The sequence below is a fragment of the Suricata suricatta genome, chromosome 6 (assembly GCF_006229205.1).
Source record: "Suricata suricatta isolate VVHF042 chromosome 6, meerkat_22Aug2017_6uvM2_HiC, whole genome shotgun sequence".
Lineage (NCBI taxonomy): Eukaryota > Metazoa > Chordata > Mammalia > Carnivora > Herpestidae > Suricata > Suricata suricatta.
In genome coordinates, this window is record NC_043705.1 from 137,995,020 (window position 1) to 138,017,500 (window position 22,481).

A 22,481-nucleotide genomic window follows, 5' to 3' on the forward strand; every position below is an offset into this window, starting at 1 on the left:
CAGAATTTTTCATTGGGTTTCCTTTATTGATATAAAAGTTTTCATTAGGTCATTTTGTGAATCTTTTTTGTGAATCTTTTTTTTTTTTTAGTTTATTTAGTGTGTGTGTGTGTGTGTGTGTGTGTGTGTGTATGTGGGGGGGGGGGGGGGGGGAGGGAGCTCTTGAGCTGGAGAGGGGCAGAGAGACAATCCCAGGCAGACTTTGCACTGTCAGAGCAGGGCCTGATGGGAGGCTTGATCTCACAACACCAAGATTATGACCTAGGCTGAAAATCAAGTCAGTCGCTTAACTGACAGAGTCACCCAGGCAGCCCTGTTACTCTTGTTTAAGTAATCTGTTGGTATGTTTCACATTTCTGTTATTAACTTATGTGTTTTCTCTTTCTTGAGTTTGTTTAATATCACCAGAGATTTTAGCATATTCTTGTTTGTTTAAAAAATGTAAAAAATCAGTGGGCTATCTTGTTCATGTTTTCAGTCTGTTTTTCCTATTTCATTAATTTCTATACTTACATTTATTGTTTTCTCCTTTCTTTATCTTCTAGGATTATTTTCATATTCCATCTCCATGGCTTTATGCCTAGGTATTGATTTTGTGCCTCTCACCTTTTATAAACAACTATTTTACATTCCTTACCGAACATACGTTTATTTCCCCTTCCTACTTGTTGGCATTTCACATTTTCATTACTAATCAACTAAACTATCTTTTAATTTTTATCATAAATTTTTAGGTAACTGAGATACTTAGAAATATGTTTTCTCACTTCCAAGCATATAAAAATATTCTCATATCTTTATTTTTTTAATTTTTGAAAATGCTTATTTATTTATTTATTTAGAGAGAACACAATCAGGGAATGGGGACAGAGAGGTAGAGAGAGAGAGAGAATCCTAATCGGGCTCCTCCTGTCAATGAGGAGTCTGCACTGTCAATGTGGGGCTCAAACTCATGAACTGTGAACCCTGAGATCATGACCTGAGCCAAAACCAAGAGTCAGCTCATTGTTTATTTGGGTGTGTTGTTTGCTTTCTTATTAGATTTTAAGAGGTCTCTATGTACTTTGTATATAATTTCTTGACTAGATCTTTGCAAATATTTCTCCAGTCTATATCTTGTCTTTCCATATCCCTTATAATGTTTTGCTCAAAGAAGATTTTAATTGCAATAAAGTCCAATTTACCCAATTTTTCTTCCATTTACTAACTTGTTGATATTATATCTAAAAACTCATCACTACACCCATAGGATTTCCTCATATGCTGCCTTATAGAAGTTGTGTATTTCTGCATTTAACATCTATAGTCTCTTTGATTTTTATCTTTATGAATGATGCAAAGTCTGTGTCTAAGTCTGTGTTTATGTATATGGAAATCCAATTTTTTCCAGTCCAGTTGTTTTAAAAGTTTCTTCTATTAATTACTCTTTCTCATTTCTCTAAGGTCAATTGCTTATATTTGTTTGGTCTCTTTCTGGGCTCTCCCTGATGTTTCATTGACTTCATGTCTATTCTTTCAATAAAAGCACACTGCTTTGACTAATGCAGTTTACAGGAAGTCTTGAAATTGAGTAGCGTGAGTCTTCCAAATTTGTTCTTTTTCTTCAGTATTGTGTTGGTCTTTTGTCTTTTGATATACACTTTATAACCAGTTTGTCACTGTCTTTGAACTAGCTTCTGGGAATTTTGATTGGGTTGTGTTGGATGTATAGATTAAGTTGTGAGCAAGTCACATCACACTGTTGAGTCTTACAGTCCATGAAAATTAAGTATTTGCAATTTTTAGATTGTCTTTGATTTCTCTCGGCAGAGTATTACAGTTTGCTGCATATAAACCTTTTACATTTGTGTTAGATTTATACATAGGTATGGCACTTCATTGGGTGCTATTGTAAATGTCATTACCTAAAATTCAGATTCCAATTGTTCATTTGTGACCTATAAAAAGTCAATTGAGTTTTGAAAATTTACTATTAAGCTCATTAAAATTTAAACGGTAACATTGTTATACTCTTATTATTTCAATATTTGTTTTGGGTAGAGATTTTTAAATCATGCGATTCTGTAAATTAAAAGAGCTTTAAGATATCCATATATTTATTTTTTAACCATAAAAAATATGTTCTATTCAAATTTCCTCTTTTCCTTGAATCAAAGTATGTTTTCTTGCTTTTCCTCTGATTGTTCATGATTTATTGAAAAAATTAAACATTTATATAATATTTATTATTAAATTTATATCAATTAATGGTTATAAATATTTAAATTAATATTAATCTTTCTTAACCTTAAATATTAATTAATTAATTATTTCTAGTGATGACAAAGGGAAATTTGTTAAAGCATGAATAATTTTAACATTTTAGAAAGAAATAAAAAATGTATTTTGATCAGTTAAGTTTTTTAGTTTTCTTTCATTTGTATCAATACATCAACTGAGTTTTATTTTAACATCTTGCCTAATCATATTAATGAAAGTTCAGTTTGTTGAAGTCTCTAACAAGAACTTCTTTAATTTTGACTGTGTCTGTAGTTAAGAAATAAACCCTTTTTAATTTTTGTGAGCATCTACTGAACAAAGTGTTACTATTCAAGCTCTGTTCTCAAAAACTGGTGTTTTGGGTATAACAGACCTGCCAGATTTGGAAGAAAGAGAATGTTAAAGAACAATGGCAAGACCAGAGAAGTCATTCTCTAAGCAGAAACTTTTAAGTATTGAAAGGACACAGGTCTGAACCAAACTGACTCCATGACAGGCTTCAAGTTTCCCCTCTGACCTTGGAGTCCTAAGTGTAGGTTTCTCAGAATCATTAGACAATGAAAGGGCACAGATTGCTCAACCAGGGACCACCCTAGTAACACCCAGTCAGAAGCGGCCAGCTAAAATGCTGAACATTCCTAAGGGCAGGCCTAGAGATAGAAGCTATAGACAATCACTTATTGCGTAAGGCTAGTTACACCCTATATGAGGGTCCTGGGTCCTGAGTCCTGGGTCCACTCTGTAATTGGTTAATACTCTAATGTTGTGATTGGGTCCCGCCAAAAGTAACAATACTCTGGACAATGTGTATGGTTAAAGTTACTGCCAATAATGTTATGTGATAATGATTGGATCACTGTACCTCTGTCTCAATTTCCTGTAACTCCCCCTTCCCAAAACCCATAAAAGCCCTGCTCAGCCCTTGCTTAGGGCTCTCAGCACGAATCCACTGCACTGGTGAAGTCTGTGAGCCTGAGCTCCAGCCTGTAATAATAATAAAGCCCTTTGCTTTTGCATGCATGTCTCGGTCTCCCTGGTGCTCTCTGGTTTTGGGGGACGATATTGTGATCTGGGTATAGCAGTATCAGTCTTTTCTAGGTCTTATCTTCATGCTTAATTCACAAGTCCCATTTTTATCTGAAGAGCTCCTTGATAATTTGACATATCAGATGCAAATAAAGAGATTGAAACAAGATGCACATGACACACATTTTCTATTGAAACCCAATGTCTACATTTCAAAAAGTGACACACTGAATTTTTATCAGGATGCAGAGTTAATTTCTCTGGGGGGAAAAAGCAAGAAAGATAGAATTTTCTTTTCTTTAGATTGTTTCTGGTCCCTAAATTTTGATAAGAAAAACTATTATCATTGTTTTATAGCAAAAAAAAAAAAAAAAAAGAAGACATTCCTGCTTTCCAAAAGTGAGTACCCCTTTTCACTAATGTAGGTCTTTTAGGAAAGTGGTGTAAGGCAAACTTTCAGAAAAAGGGAATACCTGTACTTGGACATACTCCACATCCATCAGCAAGGTATTCAATATCTTAATTTGGCACATTTTTATGTTGCAATATGATTAATCCTGAGCATTAGCTAATACGTGTATCATGTTACATAATTACCATTTCCTTTTTTTATGAGAACAATCAAAGCCTAGTCTCTTAGCAACTTGAAAGTTCCTAATACAATATTGTTCAGTAGATTTCAGTTTCTCTGTGCTTTGACTGTGACCACTTCAGTACTATTCCTGTTCTCACTTTGACTTTCTGTCTTTAACACTCAGAGTGGTGGATTTCTGACTTGTCCTCCGCAGCAAGAATCTCGAGTACAAATATCTGTGTCAGCATCACCGTGGGTATTGTCAACAGCATTGTATGTCCTGAAGGGTTTGTCTCAGAGGATAAGTCCTTGAGAACAAAATAAGTTTCTCCTCAATACTATATTTCTCCTACTAAGAAAGTAAGGTACGTGAGGAATCTGAAACCGTCAAGTTCATAGAAACAGAGAGGAGAAGGGTGGTTATCAGTGGCTGATGGGAGGAGGAAATGGGGAGGTGCTGGTCAAGGGGTATGATGCTTTCCTTGTGCGAAATGAACAAATTCTGAAGATGTAATATACAATAGCGTGACTAGAAGTAACAATATTTTATTGTATTCTTAAAATTTACTAAGAGGTAGATCCTAAGTGTTATTACCGTGATATCATGACCAGAGCCGGAATCAGATGCCCAACAGACTGAGCCACCCAGGTGCCCCTGCTAGCTCTTTTAATAGGAAGTGCCAGTCTAAATTTCTTCCAGAGTGGGATCAGGCCAGGGGGAAGGACTAATTGACATAAATAAAGAGCATGTGCACATTTGGACTGACTATTGGAACTTTTTTGAAATTCTGTATAGAGAATTTCACCCTCTTCTGAAAAATGTTTAAACATGATTAGCTAGGGATATTTCTAAACTCTTCTCAATTCTTGAAGAACTGGCCATAAATGGTTTTTCTAATATTATGATTAAAATTTGTTAGTATGTGCTATTATTTACATTTGTATGTATTTATTTTGGATCTCTAAATAACTAATTAATCTCTTGAGGTTAGTGTTTTATGCCAATTTAAGCTCTAAACTACAGTTTATCTAATGAGTCTTCAATAATAGAAGCCAAAAATATTAGAGTTAGACATTATTTTCTGTGTTATAGGGGAGACCACATTTTCTCAAAAAATAAGAAATATTTTAAAAATAAGAAAACTGTAGGGATGCCTGAGTAGCTCAATTGGTTGAGCATCAACTCTTGATCTCAGTTCAGGTCTTGATCTCATGGTATTGAGATCTAGCCCTCGGATATCAGACTCCATGCTGGGTGGGGAGCCTACCTGAGACTCTTTCTCTCCCTCTCCCTCTGTTCCTCCATCTCTCCCTAAAATACAAAACAAAACAACAACAACAACAACAACAAACAAGACATAACAGGGTTTAAGATGAGTTGCCTTTTATAATTTATAAAATTTAAATTATACATATATATGTAATATATTTAAAGCCAGAGTTTAGGAAGCAGTGTTCTCCCAGAAAGTGATCTAAATAACTTGTGTAGTTTTAGCTATGAAATGTGACAAAATGTGGTTTAATAAATCTATCCAAGGGATAAATGAGGACATAACCGAGTCTACAGATAGCAAGGCATTTGTAATTAAGCCATATGGACTTGTCAGATAATACATATTTTCTGTCTTTTATATCTCATTTTTGAAGATGCTCATTAAGATAGTTTAGCTGTCCATTGTTGCAAAAATTACTGAACTGAACATTGCCTTTTCAGCAATACCTAAACACATATACAATAATTTCTACATGTCTGTGGACAACATTTTCAAAGCCTGTCACTGAATTCTATCTCTTCACTTCACAGGTTTCACCAGCTGCTGACCTTGGTTTGACTAGTTGTGCTAAATGTTCTGGATCTAACAGCTGTTCATTTAGGCCTTGATTTCATGGTCATTCCACCGTTGCCATAGGTACTCATTCAGTTTCTTTGCTTCCAAAGACAGCACTTCTGTTCTTCTAACTATACATGAGAATTTTTTGTCAAAGTAAGTTTATTATTTGAAAACAGCTCTGATATAGGACATGAGTACATCATTATGGCTGAATTCAAAGGAAGGAAACAAAAAATAAGACAAAATCAAGAATTTCCAGTGCTTCTTCAGAGTAATCACCAAGAAATTCTCATGTTACTAAGTGTGCTTCTATTTGGAAAGAATACAAATTACATTTTTAATTTGGACTACAACTAAAAGGTAAAACATGGTTCCTAGCCTCTGTAGTCCTTTTTCTCTACTAGGTGGGTAGCAAAATTGAACCATTAAATCCTTTTACAAATCTACCTTTAACACAACTACTCTTTGGAAGGTATTTGGAGAAATTTAAGCCGCTATGGTTTAAGACTCTATGATTATGAATCACTTTTTTGTTGTTGTTGCTCAGGTGTTGTATTCTATTTCTCGAATTTTATCCAGTTCATCTAAGACTGGTTCAATCAATTATTATTCCCTCTTTTCTTAGCAACTAAGTAATAAAAACTTGACAGTGAATTCTAACTTACATGTGAGCAGCCAAAATTTGATACCACCAACCTACCTGCTTAGATCTCTGTGGGAGATGATTGCTTTATTGGCCCTCAATGAATCATATCTCTTAGAGTTCATAATCTTGTGAGATGCCCTTCTACACTGACTCTAGGCTTGGCCAACAGAACATTTGCAACCATGATGCAAACAAGGCTTGATAAATGCTTACACATTAGGGATTTTTTTTTTTAGGAATATTCCTCCCTGAAATCCCACTGCCATGTTGTGAAGAAGCCCAAGCCAGATATTTTGAGTCCCTGAACTCTGTAAATAAACCAACTTAAAGCATACATATTTAGGGATACATATAGGACAATAAATTTGTAAATATAAACAAAAGGGTGACTATCACAAAATATTAAAAACGTGCTAAATTATTGGATTTTGAAATGTGTGAGGAATTGTTACCAGGAAAGACAAAAAAAAAAAAAGATTTCAAAAGTGTAGGTAATATTTTATCTTACCATGTTTTGAAAAGTTTCATCATCCTTTAAAATATACATCTATTTCGGGGTGTCTGGATGGCTCAGTTGGTCAAGTGTCCAACTCTTGATTTCTGCTCAGGTCATGATCTCACGATTTGTGGGATCAAGCCCTTTGTTGGTCTCTGTGCTGAAAGAGAACAGCCTGCTTGGAATTCTCTTGCTCCCTCTTTCTCTGTCCCTCCCTCAAAATAAATAAAATGAACTTAAAAAATATATACATCTATCTCATATACATTTTCTTATGCAAAATATTTCACAATGAAAAAGAAATTTAATGACTTACTGTCACATTTCAGCAGAATAATTACTGTTAGAAACAGACCTATAGTAACTGAATTTTGAACAAGTATGTGGCAGTTTGCCTAGCATTTTCCCACGGATAATCTCTTTAACTTTTGCAATAGAATATCCTAGGGATGAAAGTTTTATTTTTATCATACTTGTAGACAATTTTATTCAATTGTATAGATGGATTTGATAAATTGTCCAAGGTGAAAAGTAATTAATGAAGGAGAATTCGAACTCTAGTATTTTTCTTTTGTGAAGACACAAACATTCTCTTGTGATACCAGAAGATGTTTTTTCTGACCATGCTATTTCTAATACATTTTACTCGGTCACCTCAATGATTATAAGAGAAATAATTCTCACTTTTTATTAAACATTCCAAGTGTGTTTAAGTATCTTTATATTACAGTTATAAGTAAACAATAAAAATGTTACATTCTCCCTAGTCATTACTAAAAACTTTTTTATTCTTATGACTTTCTAAAAGGGTCATTTTGTTGTGGAGTCAGTTTTCAAAGGTGGATCCCTTTTACTGTTTCACTGGCGAGTAAAAGTCATGTATCTCATTTACTGAAGAAAGCTTAATTTTGAAACATCATTCCATTGTCTCCAACAGAGATTTATTCATAGAATAATGCTCTTAACCTTACTGCTGCCTAAAAGTTTTAGAAACATTTTGAAACTACAAAGTACCTTCACTAATATTAACACCTTGGAATGTCTTGAGCTCCAGCCTACTTGTTTTCGAAGAAATTATGACCTCCCAATCTTCTGGTGCTTCATTAAATTTTTCACCCACATTTTCATAAATCAGAACAATTCCACGGCAGAGAAACGTACATGGTGATTTTATGAGCTATTGCAGATACTGTTGACACTTTGTCTATTTTCCTGCATCAAGGTGGCTATGCTGGCAGCAGATCATGAATTCTTGACAAAGAGTGGTGGAAAAATGCATTGAGACCAAGAGTGATAGTGCTATGTCACTGCTGAAACACTACCCTCCATTCACAATGTTAAGGCTAATTTTTCTCCTGGGCTTTAGTTTTGAGTGATGTTTATAACCATCTATGTTCTCTCTAACGGAATGAGAAAAGGACATTTCCCTTAATTTATGTCGCCCTTTCCTTTTTCCGTCTAAATTCTTCACAAATCCTACTTTTTATAATTATGTATTTCCTCAGTATCCAAAAATCATTAATACTCCTGTTTCCTTGAAAACTATGGAGTTTACACCACACCAGTTTGCCTTGATTTCATCCAAAATGGCATTGATTTTGAGTGACTTTGAGGAGTAAGAATAAGAGGGAATGCTGAACTGAAATCATTAAAAAATAATCTTTTGGATGAGTTGATAAAAGATTTTAAGGGAAGGGGAATATAAGATGATTTCACTACAGGAATCTGGGAATTATGAATCAATTATCTTGGTAGTGTAAGAAAACTCTTATTTCAAAGCAGATGAAATTTAATAATTCATTGGGTTATGTATGTGAGCTTGCCAATTAAAAAAATTGGCATAAAAAGATAGGCATAGATGGGAAATAATTTCAGATACAGAATCCAGTTATAAGCAGTTATATAAATCAAACAATATCATTGTTGGTATATTTAAAACACAAAAATTATTTTCATATGTAGTTCTCAACTGAAGTAATCATGATGTTCAACATGTAAATAATATGCATCATGAAATAAATAGTATAAACTACTATAACCTAAGCCTTAAAAACATGGACTTGATTTTTTACAGATGTTCAGGTTTATAGTAAAATAGTGCAGAAAATAGGGATTTCCTGTCTACTGTCTGCCTCTACACACGTGTGACCTCCCCCATTATCAACATCTCCCACTAGAGTGGTGCATTTATTACAACTGATGAGCCTACACTGACACATCATTATCACCCAGAGTCCACGGTTCCCATTAGGGGTCACGCTTAGTGTTGCATATTCCATGGGTTGGGAAAAATACACAATGACATGTGTGATATAAAAAATATATATCTGTTCATTCAGATGGCTAATATATTCCTCATATGTATTTGGTCTTTGTCCACAATTCCTACCCTTGGAATTTCATAAGTGTTGAGAATGATAAAGGGGTCTTTTGTTATATTAGTGAAGGTGAGTTTTGGAACCCACCAAAAGGTAGAGGCTGCCTTCCAGGAGGACCAACCATGTGACTAGAGGGTTGGAACTTTCAGCTCCCCACCCCGCACCTGAGATCTCTGAGGAGAGAGGGGTCAGAGTTGAATCAACCAATGGCCAATGGCTTCATCAATTATGGCTATGTGCTGAAGCCTCCATGAAAATCCAAGGGGAGTGGGATCATTGAGCTTCTGGATTGATGAACATGTGGAGATCTGGAGAGAGTGGTGCCTTGGAAAGGGCATGGAAGCTCCTGCCCTTTCCCCATCCCTCGCCCTATGCATCTCTTCATCTGTGTGTTGATTCTTATCCTTTATCATACCCTTTAATAAACTGGTAAACATAAGTAAGTGAATTCTGTGAGCCCTATAGCAAATTAAAAGATCCTAAGGAGAAGGTTGTTGGACCCTCCAATCTGTAGTCAGTTAGCTGGTCAGAAGCACCAGTAGCAGCCGGTGGCTTGGCACTGGCATCTAAAGTGGGGGTAGACAACAGTCTCCAGGACTGAGCCCTTAACCCATGTCATCGCATGCCATCCCCAAGCAGTGTCAGAACTGGATTGAATTCTCAGGCACACTGCTGGCATCTGAGAATTACTTGGTGCAATTAGTTGGTGCTGTGTGGGAAGGAATCCAGCTCCTCACTGGAATTGGTCCAGGATGCACGAGCAACCTGTGTTCACCATTATAGCATCTTACAGAAGAGTTTCCGTGTCCTAAAAATCCTCTCTACTTCACCTGTTCATCGTCCCCTCTCCCTTCCCCACCAACCTCTGGCAACCACTGATCTTTTTATTGTCTAAAGTTTTGCCTTTTCCAGAATGTCAGGAAGTTATAAGGACATAGTATGCAGCCTTCTCAAATTTACTTCTTCTCTTATTAACATGCTTTAAAGATTATTCCATGTATTTTCATGGCTTGTTAGCTCATGCCTTTTTAGTGCTGAATAATAGTCCAGTGCTTGGATGTTCTATAGCTTTTTACCCATTCGCCTACTAGAGGACATCTTAATTGCTTCCAAATTTTAGCAATTATGAATAAAGCTACTATAAATATATGTGGTCAAGTTTTTGTGTGAACATATGTTTTCAATTCCTTTAGGTGAATACTGAATTGCTGAGTTGTATCATAATGTTTAGTTTTGTAAGAAATTGCCAAACTGTCCTCTAAAATAGCTGCACTATTTTGTATTCCCACCAACAATAAATGAGAGCTTTGGTTTTTCCACATCCGTGTCAGCATTTGGTGGTGTCAGTATCCTGCATTTTTACATATTGAACTTTTTAAAAATTGACGTACAATTAACATACAGTGTTATATTCACATAAGGTGTATGATGCAATTCAACAATTATATACATTATAGCATTATAGTAATAGAATCCAACAATTCTACAGTATCATAGCACACTGACTTTTTGAAAAAATAGGATTTATTTAAAGTAATGCCTATCATCTGAACCAAAATAAATCCGCACACAATAAATGGTAGTGATAATCTTTTGGAAATGTGCAATAAAATGGGTTAAACTATATGACTCATGAAAACACATTAATGATTATAATCTTGTATATATCACTCAAATAAAACCTATTTCCTGAAGGCCTATCACTAATAGTAAAAATATTTACAAAATTTGTTCTCTTTCTCTCTCTCTCTCTCTCTCTCTCTCTCTCTCTCTCTCTCTCTCTCTGTATCTCTATCTACCTATCTATCATCTATCTATCTGTTTCACATATTTTCTGTCAGCGAATTTCCTTGACTAAAGAAAAACAACAATAATCCACACCATGCTTCCCCTTAAGTAGTCATTTGCTTTATAGATTTTACTGGACAATTATATAAAGATACTGAATGACTTTTCCAATATACCTTTGAAGCACACCCACTCAATTATGTGTGAAAACACATATGTATCTTGGGAAATCACCTCATCATCTCCCTCTCTCTCTCTCTACCCCTCTCTGCTCTCTCTCTCTCTCTCTCTCTCTCTCTCTCAAAAATAAATAAATAGGGGCGCCTGGGTGGCTCAGTTGGTTAAGCTACCAGCTTTGGCTCAGGTCATGATCTCGTGGTTCGTGGGTTTGAGCCCCGCATTGGGCTCTGTGCTGACTGCTAGCTCAGAGCCTGGAGCCTGTTTCAGATTCTGTCTTCCTCTCTCTCTGACCCTCCCCTGCTCACGCTGTCTCTCTTTGTTGCTCTCAAAATAAATAAATAAATAAATAAATAAATAAATAAATAAATAACATAAAAAATAAAAAAATAAATAAATGAGAAAAAAGAAAAATAACATTAAAAAGTACAGCTATTAATTTTAATGTAAAAGAGTAATGACTGGGGAGAACTGTGATTGGAGAAAAAGAGATTTGTTTTTCCTCTTTAAACTGAAATAAGTTGTTACACACTTTGGTTACTGGTGTTTACAAATTAAAAAGCTTATTGTCATTGAAGTGTAAAGTTGTGTCTAACTCTCAATACAAGTATTGTCAGAGCTGTCTGGAGTCTGAAACTGTTAATGAGAATTTAAGGCAGAACAATATGGAAACATAATACAAAGGTAAAATTTTGTTATAAGTTACAGAAGGAAGCTTTTCTTCAATGATTACAACATGTATCTTTTCTACTCACAGACTTAGGGAAGGTAGTCATGATTTTAAACCTGTTCTGTCTTCTTACAGACATCAAAATGACATGTTCAGAGAATAAATTAATATATATGGAAGAGATCTTTTTTTTGTTTTAACTTATAGTATATATGTATACATTTGGAGGTTCCTTGACCATATTTTGAAACAAAGCATTATGTAATTGATAGCTAGAGCTGTGTGGTCTCTGATGGATTGTGTCTGTTGGTTCTTTTCTCACTGAGTAGTGAGGACTGACAAGCTATCACTTCTGCCTCAATGGTTTTTGACAGTTTGGTTTCTTCAGTGATACATTATTAAAGGATGTAATCAAAAACAAAAAGTTAGCTTTTTTTTTCAAGAAATAGTGAGCATTTCTCCATTTTAAAATGTGCTGTGAGCTAGAAGATGACAAACCCATGTTTACTTTGGATTTGATGATTTTAATTGTACTGCATTTAAAATGATGTCAACACACCAACAAGTCTGGAATACTACTGACAAGAACTTCTGATTTCTCTAGGTGAGGTCAGAAGTTTTGTTTGTGTTGAATTATCCTTCTACAAATTCTGGGGGAAGAAATCTCCATACTCTGAGTGGAACATGGTAGGACTATGTGAACATCTTTTGACTTACTGAATTATTTCAATCAACCTGATTAAAATCTGTTTACAAATCTTCAATAATTTGATGTGAACACAAGCAAACATTTCAGATCTAAATCAACATAATGTAGTAAATAAGTCTTGGCACATCTGGTATAATTATTAAAGGTAGTTTATACTTTTAATTAATTTAACTGGTTTCTGAGCCAAAATTGATATTTAAAATTAAGACTCTTAAAAATCTTGAAAGTAACTCTGGTAACAAACACTTTCACAGTTACTTTTTCCAGCATCAAAACTCACCCACTGTTTACAAATCAGTAAAGACTTCATCTTATAGAGTCACCTGCTGAAGTAATTTATATGACAATGTTTCTTAAATGTCTATTTATTTATTTTGAAAGAGAGCAGAAGCAAGTGGTGGAGGGGCAATGAAGACAGAGAAAGAATCCCAAGCAGACCCCATGCTCAGTGAGAAGCCCCACATGGGGCTTGATCTCCTAACCCTGCAATCATGATTGGAGCTGAGGCATACACTCAATGGACTGAACCTCCCATACAGTTAAGTTTAAGAGAGAATAAACCACTTATTCCATAATTGCAGAGAATTAAAAGACATATTCAAGAATGAAGTGGCCCTCAATGAAATAGCTGTATCTTGCATATGATGTACACAGTTATTAACAAATTATTTTCCAAGAGTAGGAGGACATTACACTAGAAGAGAGAGTAAAATAAATAAATAAAACTTAAGAAAAGAAAAGATAATACTGATATCTCATAAAGGTAATTTAACATTTTAAATAATTTAAAATTTATTTTTTTAAGTTTTCAAAATTTTAGTCACCCAGTGCTTATCATGACAAGTCTACTTATCACTTATTTCACCCATCCTCTACCTACCTAAACATTCTTAGAAAGATAAGAAAGAAAGAAAGAAAGAAAGAAAGAAAGAAAGAAAGAAAGAAAGAAAGAAAGGTTTATGGAGAATCAGGTTAAGTAAAAAACTCAACAGACTGTTTCCAGCTTGTTCCCACATATCTTTACCTCAACACCAAAAAATATTCTGTTTTGCATTAAATACTCATGTTGTGCTAGTTGACCTGTAGACTCCATTCATTTAGGTGAAGTCCTTTTCTAAAGGTTCACAGTATAAAGGTGGTTGGTTATTCTTCAAGCATCTACATCAGAGCTTCAAGATAATTACACATTTCAAGCATTATTATTATTATTATCATCATCATTATTATTATTCAGGTGTACTCTTGTGAGAGGCAACCACCTTTCATGTCAGTTCTTCTAGATTTAGGCTAGTGTATGACCATGGACTGAATTGAACTCTCTACTGCATTTTCCCTTCTTTCATCTTACTGCCATGAACATGGCTATCTTCTATATCTTGTCAGGGCCTTCCTACATTCTTGCCTCTCTGAAGGTTGGATCTTGTTCTTGAGGGGAGTCTGTGTTAATGCACTCCTACATTCTCAAGTTCATGCTGCAGGCTTTGTGAAGAATCTCAGTAGGGAGTTGCAGCCTTTGCCAAAACTCTGTCCACTGAGTCACAACTGAATCTCAGGCTTATGCACTTTTCCTCTGGGATGCCTCTCCTCACCATGCTGATGGTTTTGAGTTTATTAAATTCTGTGTCATGCCCTGTGTGCCATAATTAAATATAGGCCACAACAAATCTTTCATTAGAATTAAGGTTACTGCATTTTAATGTAGAATATATAAAAAAAGGTGACCTGAACAAAATTATTTCACTGTTCTCATTCCTTCACAGAAAGACATATATACTGCTGAGTTCATGGGGACTACAGGAATAAAAAGGGGTTCAAGAGAGAAATGAATGACAAATAAAAGAAAGGGCAATATCGATCTAAAAGTAACAATTTATGAAAAGTAAATTCAATCAACACAGAGAATATGTGCACAAAAATTGAGTTGGATAAAATAATATCCTGCCCTCATTCTTGTAAATGAACTATAAATGAGGTTAAGATGAAAGTTGTTTGTAAAAAGCAGTGATTGACTCTGGCCAAAGCAACAGGATATATAAATATTTACAAGGAAACTTGAAAACGTTGCCTTTGCACTGAGTTAATGAGGTTGCAAATAATGATCACTGGTGTTTCATAATCATGTGCCAGATCTCAAATGTTAAGGTGATAATTGCTAAAGACTCTACAACTATTATTGTAATTAGTTCACCTTTAGGGTCTCCTGCGTAGAACAGACATTTTTTATGTGCTGCTTATTCTGGCCAGAGCCTAGGACCAAAGCTAATCCAGGCTTCACTTAGTATTTATATTTTCATATATTTTTAAATAAAAGTTAGTGATGTAAATACCATTAAGTTAAATTAAAAGTTAGACAATCAAGCTTGTCCATCTACTTATATGATTAAGGTAAATAATATTTATAAAACATGAACATAATAATTTCAAGACGGCCATGTGTTGCTTGAGTCAAATTATTTTATTAAATACTATTATTAGTTTATTAACTATTCATTATTAAAATAAACAAATCAATAAAATAGATATATATTGAAGATAGGTTTTTAAAATTATGACTGGAAAAAGAGAGGGAAACAAACCACACAAGACTATTAATAATACAAAATTATATAATTATGTAATTATATAATATAGTAGTTGCATATTAATATATAAATAAATATAATTAGGACTGGAAACAATTGAGGCCATATCTTGATTAACCTCTCAAATATCTTGTTAGGTAGGTTTTTAGTCAGTATTGAAACTTTATCATAAATGCATGATTATGTGAAAAACTTTGAAAACATATATTCTCCTTAATTTTAAATAAAATTGTCATACTCAAATGGCCTTATACGCAAAAGTGTGTTTCTGATATTATTTATAAATCCTCCATGAGGTGTATTGGTATGCTTCTATTCATTAGTCTTGTGGAAAAGGGAAAACCTACTTTAAGGTGCACATCTGGGAACACTAGAATTCTACATATACAATGTTTTCCTAGAGGTTTAGTACTACCAGTTGAAAATTAATATCCTGTCTCTGTTAAAGTAATCCTGAGATCGATAATGCAAGTTGTGCTTTCCATTATTTATTAAAAAATTATAAGGCTGCTTCGTCACTCTGACATCAACCAAAAGAAATTCCACTCTAGCTAATCAAATGGAGCACTCTTGCCAGAATGTAGTAGGTAGTTAGGCATAATGTTATAACGTCATTTTCAGTGTAGAGTATCATTCAGGATTTACTAACAATGGAGTATAGTAAAGGAGGGCGGGAAACACCTGAGTGTAAAAAATAGATCAACTAATTCTACTGATGGAAAATTATGAAATGAACTCCTGCATATGTCCCCATATGTGACATGATAATAGCAGCAAGATTTTTATAATTGCTTGGAAAATTGTATCATAAAAATGCCAGAAGTAATGGTATATTCATAGTTAAAACTATTAGTTCTAATTAAGTTTCAAGAGTATATAATTGAGATGGTGAGAGGGGCGCCTGGGCAGCTCAATCAGTTGAGCAACCAACTTTGGCTCAGGTCATGATTTCACAGATCCTGAGCCCCCTCATCAAGCTCTGTGCGGACAACTCAGAACCTGGAGCCTGTTTCGGATTCTGTGTCTCCCTCTGACTATGTTCCTCCTCTGCTCATGCTCTGCTTCGCTCTCTTCCAAAAAAATAAGTATTGAAAATAATTTTTATAAAAAGATGGCTATATTAAAAAGGAAAAAACCCAGCATGCCTCGGTGGCTCGGTCAGTTGAACATTAGGTCATGATCTCACGACTCGTGAAACTGAGCCTCGCCATCAGCATGGAGCCTGCCTGGGATTCTCTCTCTTCTCCCTCAGCCCCATCCCTGCTCACATGTGTGCACATGCATGATCTCTCTCTCTCAAAATAAATAAACATTTAAGTTAAAATAAAATAAAAAGCAAAACATAAAGACAGATTTTACAATAAGAGGAAATAAATAGAAAGTAATGAAAACATGAGAAATAGGAACTTATATGCATATAAAAAGCATAAATGATATACAAGACAAAACGATATTTTTTAAAGAGAATGGGGATACCTGGGTGGCTCAGTCCATTAAGCATCTGACTTAGGCTCATGTTGTGATCTCACGGTTGGTGAGTTTGAGCCCTGCATAGGGCATTGTGCTGACAGTGTGGAGCCTGCTTCAGATTCTCTGTGCCCCTCTCTGCTCCCCCCCCCCGCTCATCCCCCCCTCTCAAAAATAAAACAAACATTAGAAAAAAGAAAGAAGATAAAAAGTAAAAAGAGTAGAGAATAAAGAAAGGGACAAAAGAAAGAAAATGAATTGAAAGAAGAAAAAATAGAACAAGTAAGGAAAAATAATGTTCCATTTCTTACATTCCCCTCTACAAAAATCCTCCAATCTCACCCTAGGCTAACAGGCTACTTTTGCTTGAAATTCTATTCAGATTTGATCCCGAACATGCACTCTACCTTTTGGATACTCTGTTTAACTTTTTGTTCCATTCTATTTTGCACTTAATTTTAATAGATGGGGAAAAATTGTTGTATCCTATTCATTTCTAAAATCATATTTTCTACTTGGATTCTAATTAGATGCCAGAGCATGTGTTAGAATTAAAATTAAATATTACAGCCAAAGAAAATATGTTGTTTCCACCACTTTATAGAGTGATAATTGACATATAATAGACTGTATTTTTTTAATGTGTACTATTTGCTGAGTTTTGACCCATGGAGATAATGGGAACCCATCAGTGTGATGAAAATAAGGCATATTTTGCTCATTCTAAAAAGTTTCCTTGTGCCCATCTGTAATCTGTCTTTTTTTCCATTCTTCCTAGTAAACCACTGAACTGTTTTCTTTTAATATAGATTTGTTTTGACTTTCCAGAAATTTATCAAAATGAATTTACACAGTATGTATTCAATATTATCTGACTTCCTTCATGCAGAGCAATTAGAGAGCTTTCTACCTTGTTGCATATGACAGTTTTACATTTTAACCATTTTAATGAATATAAAATGGTTTCAAGTCATGACTTTAATTTTCTATGACCTTAATTTTTTTAAATGTTTTTAATTTATTTTTGAGAGACAGAGAGAGACTGCACGAGCAGGGGAGGGTCAGAGAGAGAGGGAGACACAGAATCTGAAGCAGGCTCCAGGCTCTGAGCTAGCTGTCAGCACAGAGCCCGACGAGGGGCTCGAACCCACGAATCATGAGGTCATGACCTGAGCCGAAGCTGGAAGCCAGATGCTTAACCGACTGAGCCACCCAGGCACCCCTCAATGACCTTAAATATGTAGAACATTTCAGTGTGTTTACTGGCAATTCATATAACTTTTTACATAACCTGTCTGCCCAGATCTTTTTGCCCACTTATATCAGATTGTTTTATTATTATTAGTGTTTCAAGAGTTCTTTATATTTCAAATAAGTTGTTTCCTGTCAGGGGCTTGCCTTTTAATTTCTTGAATTTTAATTATGATAAATTCAATTTAGCTTTTTATTTATTCTTATGATTTGCATATCTGATGTTCTAGCAAAGAAATCTTTCCATGTTCAAATATTTTCACTTGTTTTCATAATTTTCTATTTCTAGGTCTTACATTTAGGTGTGTGGTTCATTCCAACTGTGTGTGTGTGTGTGTGTGTGTGTGTGTGTGTGTGTGTGTGTGTGTTAATGTTTGATGATTATTGCTTTCCATATGAACATACAGTTGAATCTGCATGATTTTTGAAAAGACATTAATTTCCTGAATGGTGTTGACACATGTTGAAAATCAAGTGGGTTAATACATTTGGTTAATCTAGAACCTTTAAGTCTTTCAAAGCTTAGGAAGAACTTGTAAGTTTGAGATAATAATCCAGCTGGAATTTGATTTGGATTGTGTTTAACCCAAAGATTAATTTATGGTTAATTGACATCTTTAAAAAATACGGATTTTTCTGATATATAAATATAGCATACCTCTTAATTATCCATGTCTTGCCCTTGTATTGTTTTGTAAATTTCATTGTAGATACTGGATATTAATCTAATGATATTAGATTCATTCCACATTATCTCCTAGATTTTTGAGCAACACTATAAGTGGGATTTTTAGAATTTATTTTTCTCCAATTATATAGTACTGATGTAGAAGAACAAAATTGGTTTTTGTACATCAACTTTACATCCTTGCTAAATTTCTTTCTTCCTAGAACTAATTTGTAGATTTCTGGAGTGTTCTATGTAATAATATTATATCAAAATAGAGAAAGTTTTATTTCATTATGAATTATATGGATGTTATTTTAATTTTTCTCTTATTATAATGGCTAGAATGGCCAGTAAAGTCCTAAATAGAAATAGTTAAATTTGGCAAATGTGTCTTTTTTTAGATTAGAAGGAAACAATTTGATGTCTCATCATTATACATTGTTATTGTTTGAATTTTCATAAATTTTTTACCAGCTTGCTAAATGCTAAGCATTTAAAAAATCATGACTGGGTATTAAATTATACTTTTACGATTCTGTTAACATGATATATTGATTTTTGAACATTAAGTAACCTTGCATTCCTGAGGGTCAATCTCTGGCAGTGAAAGAAGATTCACCAACACACTTTCTAGTGAATTATATGATTTTGGACCCTACGAGCAAAAAGTAATGAAGAAATACCTACCTGCTAAAGGAAGTCTATGAAAATTCAGTAGGAAAGGTTAGAGAACAGAAGAGTTGGGAGGGGCCCATGGAGAGCCCGGAAATAGCAAACACAGACCTCACACACAATTCCTTCAAAGAAACCACCATTAGGTTAGTTTGTAGAGCAATGAGCAGGCCGCTGGTGCAGTGTCACAGCTGTGTAGAGGAAGAGGAGCGAGACTGTGTCACTGTCATCCAAGGTGACAGTGCCAACATTAAAGGTCACGTCTCCCTGAGGACTAACATCCAAGGCTTCATGCGCAGGGTGGAGTCACAAAAACCATCCAAACAGTCACTGAAAACTAAAAAAAAAGGAAATAACAATAAGCCCTGGAAGAGGGGGTGTCCGTACCCAGATTTTCCATAAAGCAGCACCTAAAATATCAAATTCCCATTTAAAAAAAGCAAAACAAGCAAGCAAACAAACAAAAAGTATCATGGGACATTCAAATAGGAAAGTATGGCCCATACACCAGAAAAAATGGGCAGGAGATATAATCTCTCTATGTGAATGTCTGGATGTTAGATTTAAAAATATTAACTCTAAGTAGGCTCTGAAAAGTTAGACATGTATATTGGAATCTTGGGCATAGCTACTGAAAACTAACAGAAAAAATTTTGGCCAAAACCAGTTGTAGATGATATAAAATCATCTATTAATATATTAAAATAATGAAAAAAAGGAAGGAAAGAAAACGGAATAAAAATTAGAACATGCTACATAATAAAATTAAAAGATCGACTTAATCTTTACTGTAGTTTGTTAAAGGTTACTATTATAAGCCTCTGTTTAAAAGGCATCTAGAGGCATAAGTGACTCAAAAAGAGATGCTCAGCTACAAGGCATCTAGAAAAGGTACGAGTTTAACATAAATGTAGATATGAGAGTAAATGAATAAAAAAGACAACACACGGAAAATGTATGCATGATATTGGTCAAATAGGACTTAAAGAAAGAGTGTCACTAGAGAGAAAAGGGATATCTTATAACGATTGAAGGGATTGATTTTAGACCAGACTGATACGTGTGCTTAGTTCAGGGGTTTAGCATTTGTGGTTCAGGTTTGGGTCTGCTTGCCCATGTACAATTCAGAAGTCGAGTTGAGAACTGTGTCTGTCCACATCAGAATCACTGGATTTCCGTCTTTGTCTCTCTCCAAAATTCCCTGCTCACCTACCTGTTCACTATGGCTTCTTTCCCTAGTTTCTATAGCCAGAAAGAAGGCAATTTTCTCCCAGAGTTTTAACAGTGCCTCTGCTGCGTTGGTCCATAGCCAGACTCCATTCTTGGGGGCAAAGTCAGAAGAGCAAAAAGACACAAAGAAGAAATGCAAGGAGACCCTCATTTCCTTTTTAGTCCTTCCTCCACGTGTTGCTCAGCTTCCAAATGTTTCCTACATTCATCTGCTTTTCAGAGTCACCAGTACTTTGTGTGTTTTTCTGCAGCTATTAGACTGATAGCCAGCACTGTGGATAAGCTGCAGGGGTTAATGCCAGCAGAGTGGAAATGCAATTCATGAGTTTTGCTTTATAAATGTAACTTCGAGCTTACTGAGAGATGAAAATTAGACTCATTGTCCCATTTGCTAAATTAGACAGGGACATGGGGATCGATTTTAGTTACTGGATTTTGAATGCAAATATGGAATTGTCAGATTATTCTAGGGAAATTTAAACTTAATGTCATTATTCCTAGTTTTTGTACATAGAGTCTAAGTCATCTCGATGTTATATTATAGGCATACTCAGTATTAGGATAACTCAAACAAAAAATAGAATGCAGTGAGCACCTCGATAGAATAATAAGGAAGGATGTTTGGGAACATGATTTTTTTATGGTGCTGCAATGATTCAGTGCAATTTTCCCATCAACATGGCTTTTTGGCAAAACCTGGCATAAAACCAATATGCTCCAGAATCAAAATGATTTGATTTTTTCAAAGGTTTCCGAAGAGACTCAGACTTAAAATAGCTTGCCTTTCTGAATGATAGCGTTGTTTTTAATATTAGTGACATTGCCTTCACCTTAAATTCCTGCCCTTAGCAGAAGAAAACTCAATCATTAAATTGTCAATAAAATGCTTCCAGGTGACACTAATTTCTCACAAGCTGTCTAAGTTAAAAGCCCAGACAAGAGCTTCCCCTCCCCCCAACTTAAATCTGACTACACATGAAATTTGGCTTTATAATAGGGCACATGATTTACATATGATGACTTTCGAGAACTATGACTTACCTCCAACTGGAGGATGAAAACTTTCTTTGCTTTTATATCTGAGACGCTAGTCACTTTTGACCTGATGAGAATTCAGACGTCAGTGACAAGGTGGTAAATCAAACAAGTCTGCTTTTGGTTTGCACAGAACACACTGCACTCTTAGCAAATATTCTAAAGAAAATAAAAAGAGGAATGAGCTTCATGAGTTGTGTGTGACAGAAGTCACCCCAAAGGAGCGGGTCTTTCCTGTTATGTTTCCATATACATCCCACATCAAACAAAACAAAACAAAATGAAACAAAAAACACTCAGGAGGGGCGCCTGGGTGGCTTGTCGGTTAAGTAATTTACTCTTGATTTCTGCTGGGATTCCTGAGATTGGTTCCCACCTTGGGCTCTGTGCTGCTAGCACAGAGCCTGCTTGGGATTTTCTTTTTTTTTCTCTCTCTCTCTGCCTCTCAACCCCACTTTGTACACATGTGCATGCATGTGCTCTCGCTCTCTCTTCCTCTTTCAAAATAAATAAGTAAATACAGAAAATTTCCTCATGAGTGAGGAAAAAGTGTCTGTGAACCTCTGGACTTCAAATCAGTGATTCCTCAAATCTTGACCTTCTGTTTCATACTTTTTAATTGTCGCCTCCTTGGTTTTCTCTACTATTTGGCTCTATACTTGACTTGTGCTCTTTATCTAGAATACTTCTATCAGAGACAAGATCCAGATACTTTATTTCTATTCTGACATTATACCCCTTGAGGCAGATTTTATATCCACAGTTTTGTACATTATGGCTGTGGTTAAAATATATTTGTCCCCTACGCCGTGCCTATTGTTCTGTAAAGTATGGAATGGAATCATGTATCGGCACAGCTAGGTTAATAACATTAATGTTTGGGTTTCTAATTTCAGGTTCAACTGTAAACAGCTTCTAACACTTCACTCCCATCATTACAATAAGTAAAGGATGGATAAATGCAAAAGCGATAATTTACCTTAGACCCCTCAGAAAACTCCGTTTGGGGGAAACTGCTA

At 35.0% G+C, this 22,481-nt stretch overlaps 1 long non-coding RNA gene across 1 annotated transcript; it reads left to right on the forward strand.

Moving 5' to 3' along the window:
- Positions 1 to 310: 310 nt before the first annotated feature.
- Positions 311 to 12,573, forward strand: LOC115294533. Its single transcript, XR_003909939.1, has 4 exons — positions 311 to 341; positions 4,044 to 4,224; positions 5,664 to 5,769; positions 12,451 to 12,573. It is a non-coding gene; the product is annotated as an uncharacterized LOC115294533 (long non-coding RNA).
- Positions 12,574 to 22,481: the final 9,908 nt, after the last annotated feature.